This window comes from Triturus cristatus, chromosome 7 (assembly GCF_964204655.1).
Source record: "Triturus cristatus chromosome 7, aTriCri1.1, whole genome shotgun sequence".
Classification (NCBI taxonomy): domain Eukaryota; kingdom Metazoa; phylum Chordata; class Amphibia; order Caudata; family Salamandridae; genus Triturus; species Triturus cristatus.
The window spans coordinates 858,371,733-858,391,461 of NC_140590.1; the positions used below are offsets into that span (position 1 = coordinate 858,371,733).

Consider the following 19,729-nt stretch of genomic DNA (forward strand, 5'->3'; position numbering starts at 1 on the left):
GAAGGGTGCCGTTGTACCAGTGGTTGGCCATTTAAGGTGTAGGACTTACTCCAGCCCTGCTGCAACAATTTACTACTGTAGTGGGCCCCTTTTAGGCTGTAGTATTTTAGAGATGCAGTTTGAGCATACCAATGGGCTTACTCTTTGTGGGCGGGTGCATGTTTCTCCCTAAACTACTCCTTAAGCCCTTCCTTACTCCTTCCTAAAGCACTCCCGTTTAGTAGTAAGTAGGCCCCTTTTTCCAGCAACTCCTTCGGTCTCTCCCACATTTACTACTATGGGGCCGATTCCAATGTCGGACGGATCGGAGTCCGTCCGACATCGTTTGGGAACTAGAACCGAATGACCTCCTGTCATCGGTTCCAGCCCGGGAATTAGGATGTGACCGAACACAATTCGGTCACATTCATATTCTTTTCTTTACACTGGGAGTATGCATTCTGAACGGAATGCATGCTCTCAGTGTAAAGTGAAGAGGTGCAGTTCATCCCAGCACCCCGTGGCAGGCACCTCGAGGTGCCCGCCAAGGGGTGCAGGGATCAACAGGTGGGCACTATAGGTGCACCCTAGGCCTCCATCCAGAGGCCTTGCACCCATGGGGGCCCTGCTTGGAGCCCCCAAACTTGGATTCCTACAGTCTTTCTGTGTCAGAAAGGCAGGCACACAAAAGCTGTGGGAATCACCCATTGTAATCCCTTGGCCGGAAAGAGCCGCCCAAGGGATTGATGGAGGATTTCCGAATGACAGCCGGACTCTGAGGCCATTCAGAAATCTGGTTCGGATTCCTTTCCGACCGACCCCATCAAAATGGGTCAGTCGGAAAGGAATCCGAACAGTGGCTCCAGAGCGCATCGGAATTGGTCCTTATGTAATAAACATACACGTGGAATGCTCTCTCCTTAGAAAAGACAGGAGAGATAGAGGTGAATATTTACATTCAGGTTTGTTAATAGCATTTTATAGTAACTTAGCAGTACTATTCTAGTACTACATTTATTACAAAAAGCAGTTTGTGAAAAAGCCCATTTCTTTCCAAATCCAGCGTTTCATTTAATAACTCACTGCATTCCATAAACTGTATTTTTAATTTGTGTTTAATTAAGCAAACTGAACTCTGACACCGGACAACAATGATCTGTAAAAAGAATAAAATGGCAAAATTGTGTACTGCAACGTGGAGAATTAACACATTGCATAAGCTTTCATAATTCACAAAGCTCTACTTAGTTGAAATTATCCTCTGGATTAGTATTCTAAGAAAGACACTTTTGTGGTGCTACAATAAGACGTGTAATCTTAATTCAGAGAATCATTGTGTTGCATTACATTTACTGCCCACACAGGACTTGCACTGTCAGACCTTGACAAGCGCAATGCAACTCATATTTTTTTTCATTTATCAATAATACACAATATTATTCAGAGCCGTTGCTACTCTTTGCTCGCCATTTCACGTGCACATTATTCAGCAGAGGATCAGTATTTCAGAAGAAGATAATTTCTGCATTTACACAAAGTGGGCACAACATGTTCCTAATTCGAATATTAATATGTTTTAACAATAATAGTCTAATCGTTCCAGGTACTGGTGAAATTTGTCAAGTGTTAAATGATTTAATGATGTTAATTTTGGATACTTCTTTCACTTTGGGGGAGGAATTTAATATGCATACTTGACACTGGCCCGAATTCGGAGGGCTTTGCACTATTATTCCTTCAACAACAGAGTAATGTAAATCCCTTTCAGAATCCATGTGGAAATATCAAGAAATTCCTTTATGAGCCACAGCAGGCCTTAGCACTTCCTCTAAGCAATTATTGTTCACAATGTGCAGAACTGATGAGGGCGTTTTTGTCATAGGGTGCAGCAATGCCCAAACAGGCAAAGAACTCCAGCCATGAGTGCGGGTTAGAACACCTTACTCATTTCAGGATTTAACTCAGAGCCATTAGCAGTGGGTAAGGGGGGAATCTGGTTACCTCGAGTTAGAAAGTGTTAGGTACTGGGCCCATATGTGTTAAGACTCCATGGTTTTTCAGGTTTGTTCCTAAAACCGAACTTCATAAGTTGGGAGATGCTTTTAAGGTCTCATTTTTCTGAAATCAAACCTTAGCTTGGAATGTGGTGTTTCTTTCTAATGATTCAGTTGCACACATATGTACTTTTTGCTGTCTATAAAGGACAATAGCTTACCACAACATGCTTTAGCTGTATACTTGTAACAATGCTCCACGACAGCAGCAGAGCGCCTCACTGCTCCTGGACGCTGCCCGGCTGAATGTATTTGGCTCAGTCGATACACTCACTCTTTATTTAGCATTTGAATATTTCACAAACTTTATGACTTATATGAAGTGACACGGATGACAAGCACCTCCACTCAGAAAATAGTTCCAGCGACTCTGTCATAAAAGATGCGCGCCTCAGCTATCAGCGTGACCTCTATGAACAAAGCGCAGACTGTTTCAGCAGTACACAATAAACATAACTTACTACTTGAAAAGCAAATAATATAATTAGTAGGGAATTAAATACTGGCCCTTTGCCCCAATTACCTGCTTTGTACAAAGAATCCGTTTTTGAAAGAAAACCACCAACAGACATTTTATCAATAAAATAGTCATTTTTTATAAAACAAAACAAAAAAAATCAAAGAACATCAATCAAAAAAGTTGGAATAATATCAGACATTCCATCCATAGCTGCAATATGTCCAGCTAACTATCTATACAATATAAACATAATTGTTTTGTGTACTGTATATACATATTCAGATGGGTGTAATTTGAGTTAAAATAAAAGATAGTTCACACGTATTGCACATGCACACACATTTTCCTGTATTCCTTATTCAAACAATGTAATATGAATTGCGATTTGCTGCAGTATAGCCTGAACATTAAATCGTTGTTTATCTATTTCCGAAATATTATTAAAAATATACACATCTCTGACGACCAGTCACTGAAGAAACAGAGACCACAATAAAATACTGTAAATACGTCTTAAGGAAATTGAATCAAACCTCACCTCTTGGGATCTTTCGTTGCAAATGGATCCTTCAACAGACTCATTCCCAATGCCGGAGTCATTCACAGAAAAGAGGACGTCAGTGGACATTTCTTGACTTGGTTTGAGAAAAGAGAACTCATTTTCCTTAGAATCCAGGGCCACGCCGACCTCATATGAATAGGGCAAGGGCAGAGTCCCGTTTTGGTAATTAGTTGAGAGTCTTGGGTCGATGTGGGGATAAAGAGCGGGAACTAGAGAATCACAAATCACAGGTCCCTTGGGTCTTCTGCATTTAATAATCACTGCCAGCATTAGAGTTACAATGAATAAGAAGGAAATTAAAACTAAAGCTACAACTAAATAGACCTTCAAATTAGATTCATCATCCGCCTCGCTGGGATGATTCCTTAGTTCAGGGAGCACCTCCTGTAGATCTTCCGTAAAGACCACTTGCAAGGTAACAGTGGATGACAGAGGTGGTTTTCCATTGTCCTTCACTAATATAACCACGTTTTGTTTGTGCGACTCCTTTCCCATAAAGGTTCGTGATGTCCTGATTTCACCGGAATGGAGCCCGATTTTAAAAAGAGAGCTTTCAGGTGCCTGCAGCAAAAGGTAGGAGAGCCATGAATTGTGTCCAGAATCAGCATCTACAGCAACCACTTTTGTTACCAGGTAACTAGGATCGGAGGAAGGAGGAACCAGCTCGAAAGAAACAGAACCATCAGAGCCGAGCGTGGGGTAAAGGATTTCAGGAGGGTTATCATTCTGATCCACAACAAACACCCTCACAGTGACATTACTGCTGAGAGGAGGCGATCCAGAGTCTTGAGCCTTGACCTGGAAGCGAAACTCCCTGAGCTGCTCATAGTCATAGGAGCGCTGGGCGTAGATCACACCGGTCTGGGAGTTTATGGAGATGTAGGAAGAAAGGGGAAGATCCTCGCTGTTAATATTTAGGATGGCATAAGTGATACGAGCGTTTTGATCCAAATCGAGATCTGACGCTTGTACTCGGTAAATTGAAACACCAGATGGATTGTTTTCAGGGACATGGATTTGGTAGGAAGATTGGTCAAAAACTGGAGAATTATCATTTATATCGGATAGCTGTAATCGGATAGTTCTACTTGTGGCAAAAGGAGGAGATCCTTTGTCTGTGGCTGTAACTGTGACGTTGTATTCAGGAACAGTTTCTCTGTCTAATGTGTTGGATGATACAAGCTTATAAATCTTTCCAGAGGATGATATCAAATTAAAAGGCATCTGTTCTTCAATATGACACTCCACCTCGCCATTTTCTCCAGAATCGCGGTCTCGGATATTGATCAGCGCTACCACTGTGCCTAGAGCAGAGTCCTCTGGGACCGGGCTGGTGACGGATGCAAATGTTATTTCCGGAGCATTGTCATTGACGTCAAAAACATCTATAAATATCATAGTTTGAGCAACATGCCCTCCTCCATCCTTCGCTTTCACCACCATTTTGTAAGAATTTTCCTTCTCAAAGTCGAGAAGCCCTTTAATTTTAATTTCTCCAGTATCGGCATCCAAACTGAAAGTGTTAAGTCCACTGTCTGAGATGCTGATGAAATGGTAAGTAATTTTTGAAAATGAACCTTCATCCTCGTCTGTGGCTTTCACCTGAAGCACAACTGAGTCATTGGCTGCCCCTTCACTGATGCTGGCTCTGTCGCTCTGTTGACTGAACACTGGGAAATTGTCATTGGCATCAAGAACATTAATATTAATGTCCACGGTGCTCGATCTGATTGGATCTCCGCCGTCATAAGCGGTCAGAATGAAACTGTGCTGCCTTTGCTTTTCTCAGTCTAAACCCTTCTCCAGAACTAATTCTGCAAATGCGACGCCGTCGCGGCTTTTGGTTTCCTCTAAGATAAAATGTTGGTTATCGCTCAGTTTGTAGCCCTGCAGGGCATTAACGCCGATATCAGGATCTCGGGCATTTCCGAGTGCAATGCGCGCTCCCGGCAAGGTGGACTCGACGATATCTAAATCAATGGAATTCGTCATGAAGCTTGGAGGGTTGTCATTGATGTCCCGGATGAGCACTTCCACGTGAACAACATGAATTGGATGATCAGCAATAGCATCGAAGCTGATGGAACAGCTGGTTACTTCTCCACACATTTCCTCCCTGTCTATTCTGTCACTCACGAGCAGGTCCCCGGTTTCTGCATTTATGGTGAGATACGGATTCTCTGCGGCTGACACCACACGGAGATTCCGGTCTGTCCCGTGCTTTAACCCCAAATCCCTCCAGATGTTTCCAACAATAGACCCTCGTTTTATTTCTTCTTGGATGGAGTATTGTACCTGCCCAGAAACTGCCTCGCAGAGTCAGAAAAGAAGCAAAAAGACGCGTACTTGCCGCATGACGCTCCCTTGTGCTGCTCCGGGGCGAGCTGCCGTTCCAGGCATAATCCACTCTCCTGAATGTTCGGAAACGCCCGGCCTTTCAAGAATGTTCAAATAAAACCACGCTCTGCCAAAAGCAAAGTGATTCTGAACCCCAACAATCACTGGAAAGGCAGTCGGTGGTTTTTGCAGGGAAAGCAGCGCCTCAAAACCGCTCTCCGTCGAGCCTCTGTCCCTAGCACCAACGGTTGATGTTGAATGAAACTGAGTGAGGATTGGGTGGAGCTCAGGCTCCGGTTGAAGCGTAAAACCGGACAACAGCGTCTCCGTGTGGTTAAATCTTAAAACTGCATTCGTATTCTATAGAGCACTCTGTGAAGTCAAGCACCTTTCGGACAACTAGTTTTTTCGCATCCATATAGAAGAGCCTTTTAATCACGCAGGCCATAAACACAAAATAAATGCGCACCTTTCATCTCCACAATACAGGACAAAAACAGCCTTTCATTCAACGCAGCTATTCTGGTGTAAAGACCACCTCTATAGACAAGGTCATCCTACCAGTCACAGGGAGGTGCTGGTATCAGGACGCTACTTGGCGCACATTAAGTAGACCTATAATACACCTACTGGCCTGGGATGTGCGTGCACACACTGTCTGCTCCCACACAATCCTACTTCACACACCAAAGTCCTCAGCGGACCCATTTCTGCGCGTCTCACTCAAGCAAAATCTGTTTATTTTTCCATTTATTTATTTCAGATATGTAGGCACATAATATGCTACTTGGTACACAAAAGTCACTGGGATCAAATGCATTGCTAAAATAAATACACGTAACACACTGAGTTTCAATGGTTCTGTTCTCTTTTATGTTGATGGAAGCATTTAAAACTAAGGTCCGCTCAGTGCTTATTTGTTTATAATAAATTTAATTACGAGTGCTTGCGATGCACACAGAGAGTTCAATGGTGTGCAAACAATGTAATGTGAATCTTAAACTGACGTACTGGTATTCACACATCTGGTTTGGTATACAAAACCCACGCCACCACTGTTAGAACGTGTGAATGATTTCACTGCAAAGACAAATAAGGCGCACATGTATTTAATAAGCACGTGAGAATTTTAAGGCAGTGGGAAGTACAGTGGTCCATGCTAAAGAGTTTCTCTTTCACCCATTTTTCAAATATTAACTCAAATTCTCATCATATGGCTATTCTTCTTACACTGTTCTCATAGCAATATATAACAAATTGTTAAGACAACGCTCTACTGCTGACAGGTTTACATGGAGATAGATTAACTTAAAGGTTCAGGATCAAAGTCAAAATTGATGTAGTTATAATAAAAGGAGTTTGCACGCAATGTATCTGTCTAATTCGAATTGTCAAACTAGAAGATGTGTAGCTGAGATGCGTTAATTCAAAGTGCATGCATTCATTTCGCTGTTTTGTAACACGCCAGGTACCACCTTGCAAAAAACGTCAAACACCTGTTTATGGAGACAGTCTAAGGGCAAGTTGTTCCGTTTATTTTGTTTTTTTCTAAACCAGCCACATACACTTTTTTAAAGAAAATACATTCTGTATGAATAGAGTCATTCTTTATCAACTACAGACGGAATTAGACAGCAGCTTAAGAATGTCTTGGGCTGTTGATAAATAAAAAATAAAAAAAGACTTACCGGAATACCTGGCTGATCCTCTTTACTTAACCCCAAAAAATCTTCAACCAGGAGAGGTCCCGGAGGTTCATAACTCTGGCTTCCGAGATGTGGATTAGGGTCGACTGAATCGGGGTACTGAACGTTGCCTTTCCCAGAGCTGGTTAAATAAACGTCATGAGAATACGTCTGTAGAAAAGCTCTGACACCATCGATGCCCACAAACTGAGAGGCCGGGAGTGCACTGAAGTTAACACCGGATGATGCACAGAGCTGAGAATTCCTCCAGTGGTGAAGCCTGATGGCCAAAAGAAGAATGATCAGGAAAAGAAACAAGAAGGAAACAACAGCAACAGAGATCACCAGATATAGTGTGAGGTTTGACTCCATGTCTGAGGGAGCTGAAGGGTCACTTATATCATGAAGCATTTCCGGAATGCTGTCTGCCAGTACAATGGTGACTGTAACGGAAGAAGAGAGAGGAGTTTGCCCATTGTCCTTCACTAAGACCACAAGGAATTGTTTTATGGCATCTTTTTCCATAATGGGGCGAGCTGTTCTGATTTCTCCTGTGTGAAGACCTACAGTAAACAGTCCCTGGTCTGTGGACCTCAACAGCTGGTAGGATAGCCAGGCATTCTGCCCAGAGTCAGCATCGACTGCGATGACTTTAGTGATCAGATAACCTGGTTCAGATAAACGAGGAGCCATCTCCACACCAGATGACCCATCCATGGGTGTTGATGGATATAATATTTCAGGAGTGTTGTCATTCTGATCCAGTATAAAGAATGTCACAGTGACATTACTCCTAAGGGATGGAGAACCGCCATCGTGTGCATTCACTTGGATGTGAAATTCTCTAAACATTTCGAAATCAAATGCTTGAAGTGCATAGATAATACCAGATTCAGAATTAATCGATATGTAAGAAGACAACCGTATACCACCAATGTCACTTTCAATGATGGAGTAAGTGATTTTCGCATTTTCTCCCCAATCGATATCTGTTGCTTTAATGGCAAAAATGGACGACCCTTGCGGTAAATTTTCCATTATGTGGACGATATATGACATTTGTTGAAATACTGGTGGGTTGTCATTTTCATCTGTAATCTGAAGGTTTATGGTTTTGCTTTTAGAAAGTGGTGAAATTCCACTATCTGTAGCTGTAATCGTTATGTTATATTGAGAAACATCCTCCCTGTCCAGAACACCGTCAGTCACCAAACTGTAATAACTTCCAACTGACCTCTTTAACTGAAAGGGAAGGTGGGGCGGGATGAAGCAATTAACCACACCATTGACTCCAGAATCTCTATCAAACATTTCCAGAACAGCAATGACTGTACCCGATGGGCTGTTTTCTGAAACTGCCTGGAGAAGAGACGACATCAAAATCTCTGGTCTATTATCATTCATGTTAATGACCTCTATCAAAACTTTACAGCGAGATGACAGGCTTCCATCGCTTCCTTTCACTTCAAATTCAAAAACTTCATGTTCTTCAAAATCCAGCAGTTCATTTAATGATATCTCCCCTGTGATAGAATCCAATTTAAATGTATGTAAAGCCACATCCTTAATTTTGTGGAATGAATAGTGTACTTCACCATTCGATGCCTGGTCAATGTCAGTGGCTCTGACGCTGCCAACCACAGCGCCCTTGGGCACATCTTCCTGCACAGTGAATTTATAGACAGACTGTTCGAAAACTGGGGCATTGTCATTCACATCCTGCACATTGATATCAATCTGCATTGTGCCTGATCTGACCGGGTCCCCTCCGTCTGTAGCAGTGAGAATCAGTTGGTGAAGATCCTGTTCTTCCCGGTCTAGAGGTTTTTGTAGGACCAGCTCGATACTCTTTGCTCCATCTGCACTATTTTTCACATCCAGTGTGAAGTGTTTATTGGCGCTCAGATGATAGTTATTTATAGAATTTGCCCCTTCATCTGAGTCCTGAGCTTCGGGCAGCACAAAACGTGTTCCGAGCACAGTAATTTCAAGGATTTGTAATGACATTTTCTGATCAACAAATGTGGGTGAATTGTCATTAATGTCTTGAATTTCTACCTCGAGTGCATACACCTTCATTTTTTTCTCAGAAAACATTTCCAAATTTATGAGACACCGAACGAGGTGTCCACATAATTGTTCTCGGTCAATCCTTTCATTAATATATAAATGTCCGTCGTTTACATTGAGAATAAAATACTGCTTCCTACCTCTGGACACAATCCGAGCTCCTCCCTCTGATAACTCCTTTGTATCCATCCCCAGATCCAGAGCCACATTCCCAACAAAAGAGCCTTTCCTCATCTCCTCGGGAATGGAATAACGCAGCTGCCCGGAAGCGGCTCCACGGACTGTCAGCAGAGCAACAAGAAGCAGCAGAGGGGCCCCGGAGTAACAGCGCCTTGATGACTGAGACCCGGAGTAACAGCGCCTTGATGTCTGAGCCCCGGAGTAACAGCGCATCGGTGACTGAGCCCCGGAGTAACAGCACCTCGATGTACGAGCTTCGCAGCAAGAGCGCCTCGGTGTCTGAGCCTGGGAGTAACAGTGCCCCGGTTTCTGACCCCCTGAGTACCAGCGCCTTGATGACTGAGCCCCGGAGTAACAGCGCCTCAGTGACTGAGCCCCGGAGCAACAGCGCCTCGATGCCCGAGTCCCAGAGTACCAGCGCCTCGTTGTCTGAGCCCTGGAGAAGCATCCCCTTGGTGTCCGAGCCACGGAGTAACAGTCACTCGGTGCCTGGGCTTCGGCGTAGCAGACAGTCTGTGTTTGATCCATGACAGACAGAGGAGTCACTCGGATTACCAGTTACTCCAGAGTAAGGCTCTGTTTTTAAATCAAATGTCAGGAGAGAGCAGCAGCGAGGCCCTGTTGTTGGAGCGCTTGTGACAGAATGTTTGAAGCCCAGCCTGTCACTGATTCATCCACGCAGCGTGGTTGCAGCGCCTTGCGGTTCTCTGTCTACTTGGTAAACAGCGACGCTCGGTGTCTCAGTGACTAACTGCAGCAGCTCTATTACACTAGATTATAGCCGCGCCATGTGATTCAGAGCTAGTTTTACTATCTCAGTTAATCTTAAATTCCCATGGTTCATTGATTAAAGAGAGGGTTTCCTCTCTAACGTTCGACATTAATCAGCAAGGAAAATTAATATATCAAAAGCGTCATATATTCTCTGAGGTGTATTTAACTGGAGAGGGTAATCTGCGAGAATCTTTTTGCAAACTGCTGCACCGGGCCCCGATGTTGATAGGTATTTGGTTTCATCATGAAATAACTACTGAAGGACTAACTATGTCATTGTATGTCCAGGTTAGAGTTCTTTATTACTATCGCACATCTTGTGTCTCTGCAGGACATACAATGCCACTGCACACTTCACACATAAATACAGTCTTTAAATGCACCTATATATATTATTTGTGATTCTCTTGCGTCATTAAACTATTGATAGACTGTAAACGTTATGGTATCCCACCTGAAACGGTTCTTCTGTATCTTTGCAGCACTATGTCACATAACGGGAGTATGCTGTGCAAAATTTACAAAGGTGGGACAGCTCTAGCATAAGAAGCTGACTTTCAGCCCATTCACAATTGCAGTGTCCTGTATCGAAGGCCCTTTCAAGCCAAGAACAATTGTCGTCCTTATTAAATGATCCATTTTCAACTTCGTGATGAAAAACCCACAAGCAGGGTAGCATTACAAAATCGTTCTCAGTATTGTGTACGTCTCCCAATATAAGCTTGTTCGGTCACGTTTTCCTAGACTTCGATATTAACTTCAACTTATAAATTAAACATTTGCTCTTGTGTTAATACAGGACACGATTAGTTCGTTCTTGAGTATATGTGATTGGTCAGTCGATGGGTGCAGCTTTCGTACTGGACACTGCATTGTTTTTCCTCCCATACGAGAACAGTCGATGTAGTTTACAGGTGGAAACAAATAATAGTCGCTGCAGCTTTTGGTTGTGCAAAGGGAGAATATGGTTTTGTTGCGAACAATCACATTCAATATTTACATTATAAGAAAATTCGATATTTACAATCTATGTAAAAATGAATAGTTCTCTCAAGCAAAAACAACAATATGGATATTTCTGATACACATCTATGACATACCGATATCGCTGTTACAATAATTTTTTGGTATAACATTTGTGAAATATATGTTGTATTATTAATTGGACAACACTCAGAGGGTAAGCGACTTTCACAAATCATGTGATCATGGCAGAAGCCTAAAAAAGCACAGACCAAGCGATATACAAACTTGTTCAAGCCAGGGCACACCAAGGCCAAACTGCTGCAGCAGCTGTAGGCATGCCTCTAAAGCTGCTCTGTGGAGCTGGCAGGCTTCTGACGCCTCCAAGAGCGTAACAGGCAGTGGGTGTGAATTAAAATATAAATGACATTCACTAGTACTGTTAGCATTCCAGAGAGAGAGAGAGAGAGTAACCTATCAACTCAGTGGAGTCTGCTGAGCACAGTTTCACCCATACAGTGTGTCCTAGGATATCTGGGCTTTAGAGCGACCGATAGTTAGAGCATAACCTTCAAATTCAAGACATGGGCTTTGAGAAGTGAAACAAGATTAACGAGCTCTGCAGACAGGCCATATGGGGTGTAAAGGCAACACCAACAAGGTAGCAAACAGTCGAGAGGACAACTGAAACCCAATTTGTAGGTAGAGGGATCGGGCCAGAGGTATGTCTGGCCTTCTGTCACTCCTTAATACTCGGGGACCTAATTGCAAACTGCGTCTTGTAGTACATTTAGTAGTAGTACTACAAAATGGTATCACAAAACTATATGCAGAGGTCTGTGGCTTTGCTTATACTATCTTTTATGTGTGGGGAGCTCCACCATCCCTGTGGAATCTCAGCACATGTAGGCATACAATTTTGAAGCACATGTGGAAGGGACAGGGGAGTAGCTGGAAAATGGGGAATGCTTATGGCCATATGGGAGGAGAAAAGTGGGGCTAAGAGAGGTTGAAGGAGGGTTTAATCAGGGACAGCACTCACCCAAAAAAGAGTAAGTCCATTAAAAAAGCTTTTATGTCTCCCCGTCTCTGCCCCCTCTGAACCTATTCATTGCGAGGTTGGTCTTAACTTTTTGAGTGATTTAATAGCATTGAGACCGCTTCAGCTTTGGCGTTCGATATGGTCTAAAGCAGAGACAACTTTTACTAAGTCTATTACAAATGACTGTTTGTGCCTTGATAATTATCTAAAGATACCATGGTTGAAATATTTAACTCAAACTTATGAGGACATTTTTAATCTATCTGTTCTGGGAAAGCATAACGAGACACCAGTTACATCTAAACAGGAGTTAAAGAACATCTTTTTGTCACATAAGAATGCATGTAGGAGGGAATTACTTAAGAAACAAACCACGTACCAGTTTTACCACCAATATATGGATACACTGGGTTTCCAATCCTATCTCTCTTTAGTCACAAGATCTTCCCATCGTTATGTATTAACCAGATTGAGATTAGGCCTCGTGCACCATCTGGTTGCGTTCCCTGTGATGAACCAGCACCCAGTTACCCCTTGTCCTTGTGACGGGTCCACAAAACAAAGCACTTTGCACTTTCTGTATTTATGTGATTTTTTTTCTGCCTTTAAGGATTGTCTATCTCAAGCCCTTGTTTAAAAAGTATGAACCCAATACCATCAATGCTGCTATGACCCTACTTTGTGCACTCAACAACCCTGATGTATGTTTTTATACTGCTACATTTATTTTAAGTGCAATTAAGATAAGAAAGAGTATGCTGTTCTAACGTGAACCTTTATCCTTCATTAAGTTAGGGACAGTTTTTGCTCCTGCACTTTGCATTTTAGCATTTGCACTTTTTTTTTTGTCATGTGAAATGATACATCGTTACTAATATTGTGTTATGCTGCTATGCACTTTAGCTTTTTTACTTTTTAAGCCTTTGCAAGTTGATCCTTCGCTATCGTTATCAATATCAGGTTACACTGCTATGAGTCCATTGTTTACATCTGGAGTTTTGCTTTAACTTGCACACTATATACCCGACATTGAACAGCCCTGATGGTTCCCCCTAATGTAAATATGCAATGCTATTCTGTGCTTACTGTTTATTTTAAGAGAAGATAACCATAGTCTGTCGGATACTGTAAAATGATAACTGTATGTGTTTTAATATTGTATGTGGATCTGTATCATGTTATTTCAGTATGTCATGTGTTATATATTGTGCTTTTATGGTTGTATGTTCCAACCAAATAAAGCTTATTTTGATTTGATTTGAGTAAGCCCATTCTTATTAAAAAATTGCACTTTTACAGTTACTACAGAAATACAGGAACCAAAAAAGCTATAAATGTACTCCAGTTCAGCACCACATATGGACACCCACTGGTACTCCGACACTCTCCCCTAGAACATTTGGGCGGTATGGAACTAGTACCCCGCAGAAAAATAATATTAAAATAATTAATGTTTATCTATTTTCACTTTTTAAATCTCTGTCTCTCTCGCGCTCTCTCTCTCGCTCTCTCTATATATATATATGTGTGTGTGTGTGTGTGTGTATTTGTATACATATACATTATATATAAATTTAATGTGCAAAAATATATATACATTAAAAATATACATTATTGGAAACTATTGAATAACATGTTTCAATAAAACAAATATATTTTTCTAAATAATTTACTTTTTTGGGGATATTTTAAATAAATATATAAAATATACATTTTAATTTAATATTTTTAAAATAATTATTTACTTCGACATTAAGGGCCTGATTACGACTTTGGTGCAGTTGTGCCGGCTCTCTGCCGGCGCGGCTGTGCCAAAGCCCCGCAAAAACACTTGATTATGAGTTTTTCTCATGCAGGCGGATGGTCTTTTTGCCATTCCCATGGCGGTGCCAGAAAAACAGGCACTGCAATGGAAACGGCAAAAACTTTCCAGCATGGCATAGAAGGTGACGTCCATGCCATGCTGGAACTGGTGGTGCAAGCAGACAGGGGGGCACGTTGTGCTCCCCTGAATAAATCCCCATGGCTGGAGAGGGGGGTCCTTTGTTCCTCCACTGCCAGCCTTTTTATGGTGGGGAGTCCACCATGAAATGGCTGGTGGTGGAGAAACTCATAATATGCTGGAACAACTTTGAAAGTCATAATCTGGTAGATGGTGGACCGCCACTGCTGCGCCGCCGCACTCGTACTTAGCTCCTAAGTTATGAGTGCCACAGCGTGTTACACTGTGTTCTACATTTAAAATAAATATATTACAAAATAACTTTTGACATTGTTAACATAAGTTTAATACATTTTTCAACTTTTCTGTATACTTTAACATTGTAAGATCTCTGCTCCGACATATGAAAAGTTACTAGTAAATTTACACTAAAAAATTAGGATTCACCCCCAGAATTCAGGCGTAGAGACGTGTAAATGTACACTTTGCAGTAAATTTCCACTTGTAAATAGAGAATAGCCAAATGTTGTAAAGTTACTACAAAGTGTAAGAGTACGTTTACACTTGTGTATTTACTAATGTGTAAATTTACTTTTCTGAGTAGTTCCTCAGTGTTTGCATATTGAAATCCTGACTGTTGAAACATCTTTAAGGGTCACTTACCAGCTCACAGGATCACAAATATCTTATTAAGTTTTTCCTCTAAGAGACCTGAACTGGGTACATATATTCCAAACATATTTCTACTTCACTGAAATCTATCTGGTTAATTTCAATGCTATGAAGATGGGCATGGCAAACAATGGCTACTACAAATATTAAAAGTTGCTTCACTTCCAGGCAATGCGTGTCTTACCCCAGAAATTACATTGGTTTAAAAACATAAACAGTACTATATGAAAAATGATTGAATTCTCTGGTTAACATAATGATTCAATGATTTTTAAACCGTCAAGCTGTCATTTTAGTATACACTGGGTTAAGCAAAGCTTAAAATGGACCTGGGCACTCTTCCCTTCTTGATGGCTGGTGAAGTGTCTTGACTTCACCCAATGTTAATTTTAACAAGCTCAACCCATGAGAGGTGATGATTTATTGCAGCACCACACTTTACTATATATTTGCATTTAAGTCTGGGATAGGCACAAAGTTTGTTACAAAGATTTTAGGAGAGTTACAAACTGTGTCATGACGATGGCTGCACTTTGTGGAGTAAATAAAGAACAAGACTTCTTTGAAACTACTGATTTAACATTCCCTGTAGACAGGACTGATGCAAGATTGAAACCTCCGTAAGGGCTTTCTCCACTGGCATAGTTATGTTCTGCTATGGTTCTTTTGTACGTAGTCAGATTGAACTAGTCTCTGTTTTACATCAAGTGCTCTTGCACCCTTTCAGAGTTTCATAGGATCACCAGAGCACTCAATAAAAACTAAGATAAATACATTAAAACAAAGATTATGTCACAACCTTCATACCAATAAAAGGCGCAGTTGCATGTACAACAAAGAGCCAGCTTTCAATGATTATAAATTTAAATGACAGGAAGTGAGGAGGATTTTGGGAAATTACGACATTATATCATCTGTAATGTCCTACAGGCCATGTCTGATAACCAATTTTCAAAATATGGTTACCTGAAATACACAAGTGGGCAGCTCAGTATAGATGCCATTCTGGATCATTATTAAACAGGTCAACAATTCTACATTTCCACCTAGTTTATTTTTATTTTTCCTTCACTTAGATCCTGTGTTAGAAATTGTCATGGAAGCAGTGACATTTTCACAGAACTTAATCTGTGAGCCAGCCCACCGAAAATGTCATGACTAATGACCACAATTTTTCAGTTACACTTCAGATTATTATATTTCTCATTTAAACAAATGCAAATTTTCCAAGGTAATAGATGAGTCTAATACTGCCTTGGGACTTTGGGGTTTCTGAAACTAAAACGGTCTAATATATAAAGAGGACAGTCTATTGATTAGTGTGCACTTTGACCCAAAATCATAGTTGAACATGTTTTAGTTAGCGGTGTAGAATAAAACAAAAACAAAACTACTACATGGATCAAGCCATATATGGATTTCAAATGATGCACTGCAAAATAAATTCACCAGTCTCTTTTCCTAAGCTTAGATATCTTGAAGTAGGAGAGGCCATTCTTTGTCACAAATATGATTCACTGAGAGGATATTTAGGTCGGGTGAATTTAGTTTTTTCATGTTGGCCATATATTACTTGCTAATGAGCCAGGCAGCGAGACACAATTTATTTTTACATTTGCGTTAATCATAACTGATTTTGTATAAGTTCTACATATAATGCATTTATAAAAAACAAATTCAAAGAAATAAATTGCTAAAGAAATAACGTACCTGGATAAATGACTGGTTCTCTGTGGCCATACTTAAAAAATCTTCAATAAGGGCAGACTCTTGTTTCTCGCAATTCTGATTTTCAGACAAGGTATTTGAATGACTTGTGTTAGAAATATTAAATTGGCTTTTCCCAGAATCTGCTGATAAACAGACATTGTGAGAATAGGTCTGCAGAAAAGCTCTAACTCCATCAATGCCCACAAACTGAGAGGGAGGAAGTGAATTGAAGTTAACACTGGATGACTCACAGAGTTGAGATTGTCTCCAGTGGTGAATCCTGATAGCCAAAAGAAGGATGATCAGGAAAAGAAACAAGAAGGAAATAACAGCAACAGCAATCACCAAATACAGTGTGAGGTTAGACTCCATATCTGTGGGAGCTGAAATATTACTTATATCAAGAAGCATTTCCGGCATACTGTCTGCCAACACTATTGTGACTGTAACTGAAGAAGATAGTGAGGTCTGCCCGTTGTCCTTCACTAAGACCACAAGGAATTGTTTTATGGCGTCTTTCTCCATAATAGGGCGGGTTGTCCTGATTTCTCCGGTGTGAAGACTCACAGAAAATAGTCCCTGGTCTGTGGACCTCAGCAGCTGGTAGGAGAGCCAGGCATTCTGACCAGAATCCTCATCAACAGCGACCACCTTAGTGATCAGATAACCTGGTTCAGAGGAACGAGGAGCCATCTCCATCCCAGAGGAGCCATCTGTAGGGACTGACGGGTATAATATTTCAGGAGTGTTGTCATTCTGATCCAGTATAAACACTTTCACTGTGACATTACTCATAAGAGATGGAGAGCCACCATCTCGAGCCATCACTTGAATCTGAAATTCTCTGAATTCTTCGAAGTCAAAGGACTGAAGTGTATAGATGACCCCTGATTCAGAATTAATGGAAATGCAAGATGACAAAGGTGAATCTCTTATGTGTCCATCGGTGATGGAGTAAGAGATCTTGGCATTCTTATCCCAATCCAAATCTGTTGCCTTGACTACAAAAATTGAAGAGCCTTGCGGGATATTTTCCTTTATATAGGCGCTGTATGACATTTGCTGAAATACTGGTGTGTTGTCATTTTCATCTGTAATCTCTAAGTCTATGACTGCATTTTTAGACTGAGGAGGAGTTCCACTGTCAGTGGCTGTAATCATTATGCTATATTTTGAGATCTGCTCTCTGTCTAGAACGCCGTCGCTTACCAAACTGTAATAGCTTCCAATTGAGTTCTTTAACTGAAAAGGGAGTTGAGGAGGGATGGTGCAACTAACCTTTCCGTGCTCTCCTGAATCTCTGTCAAATATTTCCAGTAGAGCTATGACTGTGCCTGTTGGACTATTTTCGGCCACTTGCGTGAGCACAGATGACATCAAGATTTCTGGACTGTTATCATTAACATTTAAAACTTCTATCAAAACCTTGCACCTTGCCGATAGACTGCCATCGCTTCCCTGGACTTCAAACTCATAGAATTCAGATTCTTCAAAATCCAATTGTTCACTCAAGGTTATTTCTCCAGTTAGAGAATCCAGGTTAAATGTCTGCAAATCCCTAGTCTTAATTTTGTCAAATGAATAGGTTATTTTTGCGTTCGCACCCTCGTCAGCATCAGTAGCTCCCACCGTTGCAATGAGAGTTCCCTTAGGCACACTTTCCAGCACGCTGGCCTTATACACCGACTGGTTGAAAACAGGAGCATTGTCATTGGCATCAAGGACTTCGATCTGTATTTGCAATGTTCCCGATCTCACCGGGTCCCCTCCATCGGTGGCTGTGAGGATTAGCTGGTGGACATCCTGTTCTTCTCGATCAAGTGATCGATTTAAGACCAATTCTGCATACTTGGCTCCATCTGCTGAGCTCTGTACTTCGACGGTGAAGTGTGTATTGGGGCTCAGCTGATAGTTTCGAAGAGAATTCTCTCCCTCGTCTGCATCTTGTGCCCTAGGCAGCACAAAACGTTTTCCAGGCGCTGTGTTTTCATTGATTTGCAATGACAGCTGATGAGCAATAAACGCGGGAGAGTTGTCATTAATGTCTTGAATTTCTATATCGATTGTATACACTTTCAAAACTTTCTCAGAAAAAATCTCTACATGTAATGAGCAGCGATCGACGCGCCCACAAACATTTTCTCTGTCAATTCTTTCATTAATGTATAAATGTCCCTTGTTTACATTCAGAATAAAGTACTGCCTCCTACCTCTGGACACAATCCGGGCTCCGCCTTCTGATAACTCCTTTGTATCCATCCCCAGATCCAGAGCCACATTCCCAACAAAAGAGCCTTTCCGCGTTTCCTCGGGAATGGAATAACGCAGCTGCCCGGAAGCGGCTCCACAGACTGTCAGCAGAGCAACAAGAAGCAGCAGAGGAGCCCCGGAGTAACAGCGCCTCGATGCATGAGCCCCGGAGGAACAGCGCCTCGATGTCTGAGCCCCGGAGTAACAGCGCCTCGATGCATGAGCCCCGGAGGAACAGCGCCTCGATGTCTGAGCGCCGGAGCAACGGCGCCTCGATGACTGAGCCCCGGAGTAACAGCTCCTCGGTGTCTGAGCCCCGGAGTAACATTCTTTGCGTGCCTGAGCCCCGGAGTAACAGCGCCTCGATGCCTGAGCCCCGGAGTAACAGCGCCTCGCCGTTTGAGCCATGTCCCGTAGATCAGTTCCTCTGATTACCATTGCCTCTAATCTGCTGCTGTTTGGGGTTGAATGGAGTGACACGTCTAGTACTAGGCTGCGAGTCGACCTGCTGTACGATGTGCCTTTATTTCCCTGGATTCCCAAATGGCATAAGAATGCGCTTTGCTGTGATTGGGTCTCGTTGTGAGCTCGACGTCCGCTTGTGGTTCTCCCATTGCTTGGTTAACAGCGACACTCCGAGTCCTCAACGGACGCTGCAGCATGGATTTTACAGCCACTTACACGTTCATTTTGTTTAATCAACTTTTCAACGTTTCAGTATAGAATACGAAGATTATCTCCTGAGCCGACGTGTGATAATTGCAATACACTGTTAGAAAACTCAGTTTTGAGCTGGGGCCTTCATGCTAGGAACAACTGCACTGACATCGTCATATGAAGTGTCGACAAAGCAAGATTTGTTGCTCAAGTGATCTTTTAGGCAACATTTGGCATCTTAAAAATTTAGCGTCGAAACATTCACATTTATTTGCTCTACTAAAGGAGATTTTACACAGTCTTTACATGTAAAAAATGATATTTAAAAAAACATATCTAACACAGCACGACACATACACCAGCTTTGCTGTAGCATGTCATCATGGAGTGTG

The 19,729-nt window shown here is 41.8% G+C and overlaps 1 pseudogene; it reads right to left on the reverse strand.

The window, feature by feature from the left end:
- Nucleotides 1–16,397: 16,397 nt before the first annotated feature.
- Nucleotides 16,398–19,141, reverse strand: LOC146810744 (protocadherin gamma-A11 pseudogene; annotated as a pseudogene).
- Nucleotides 19,142–19,729: the final 588 nt, after the last annotated feature.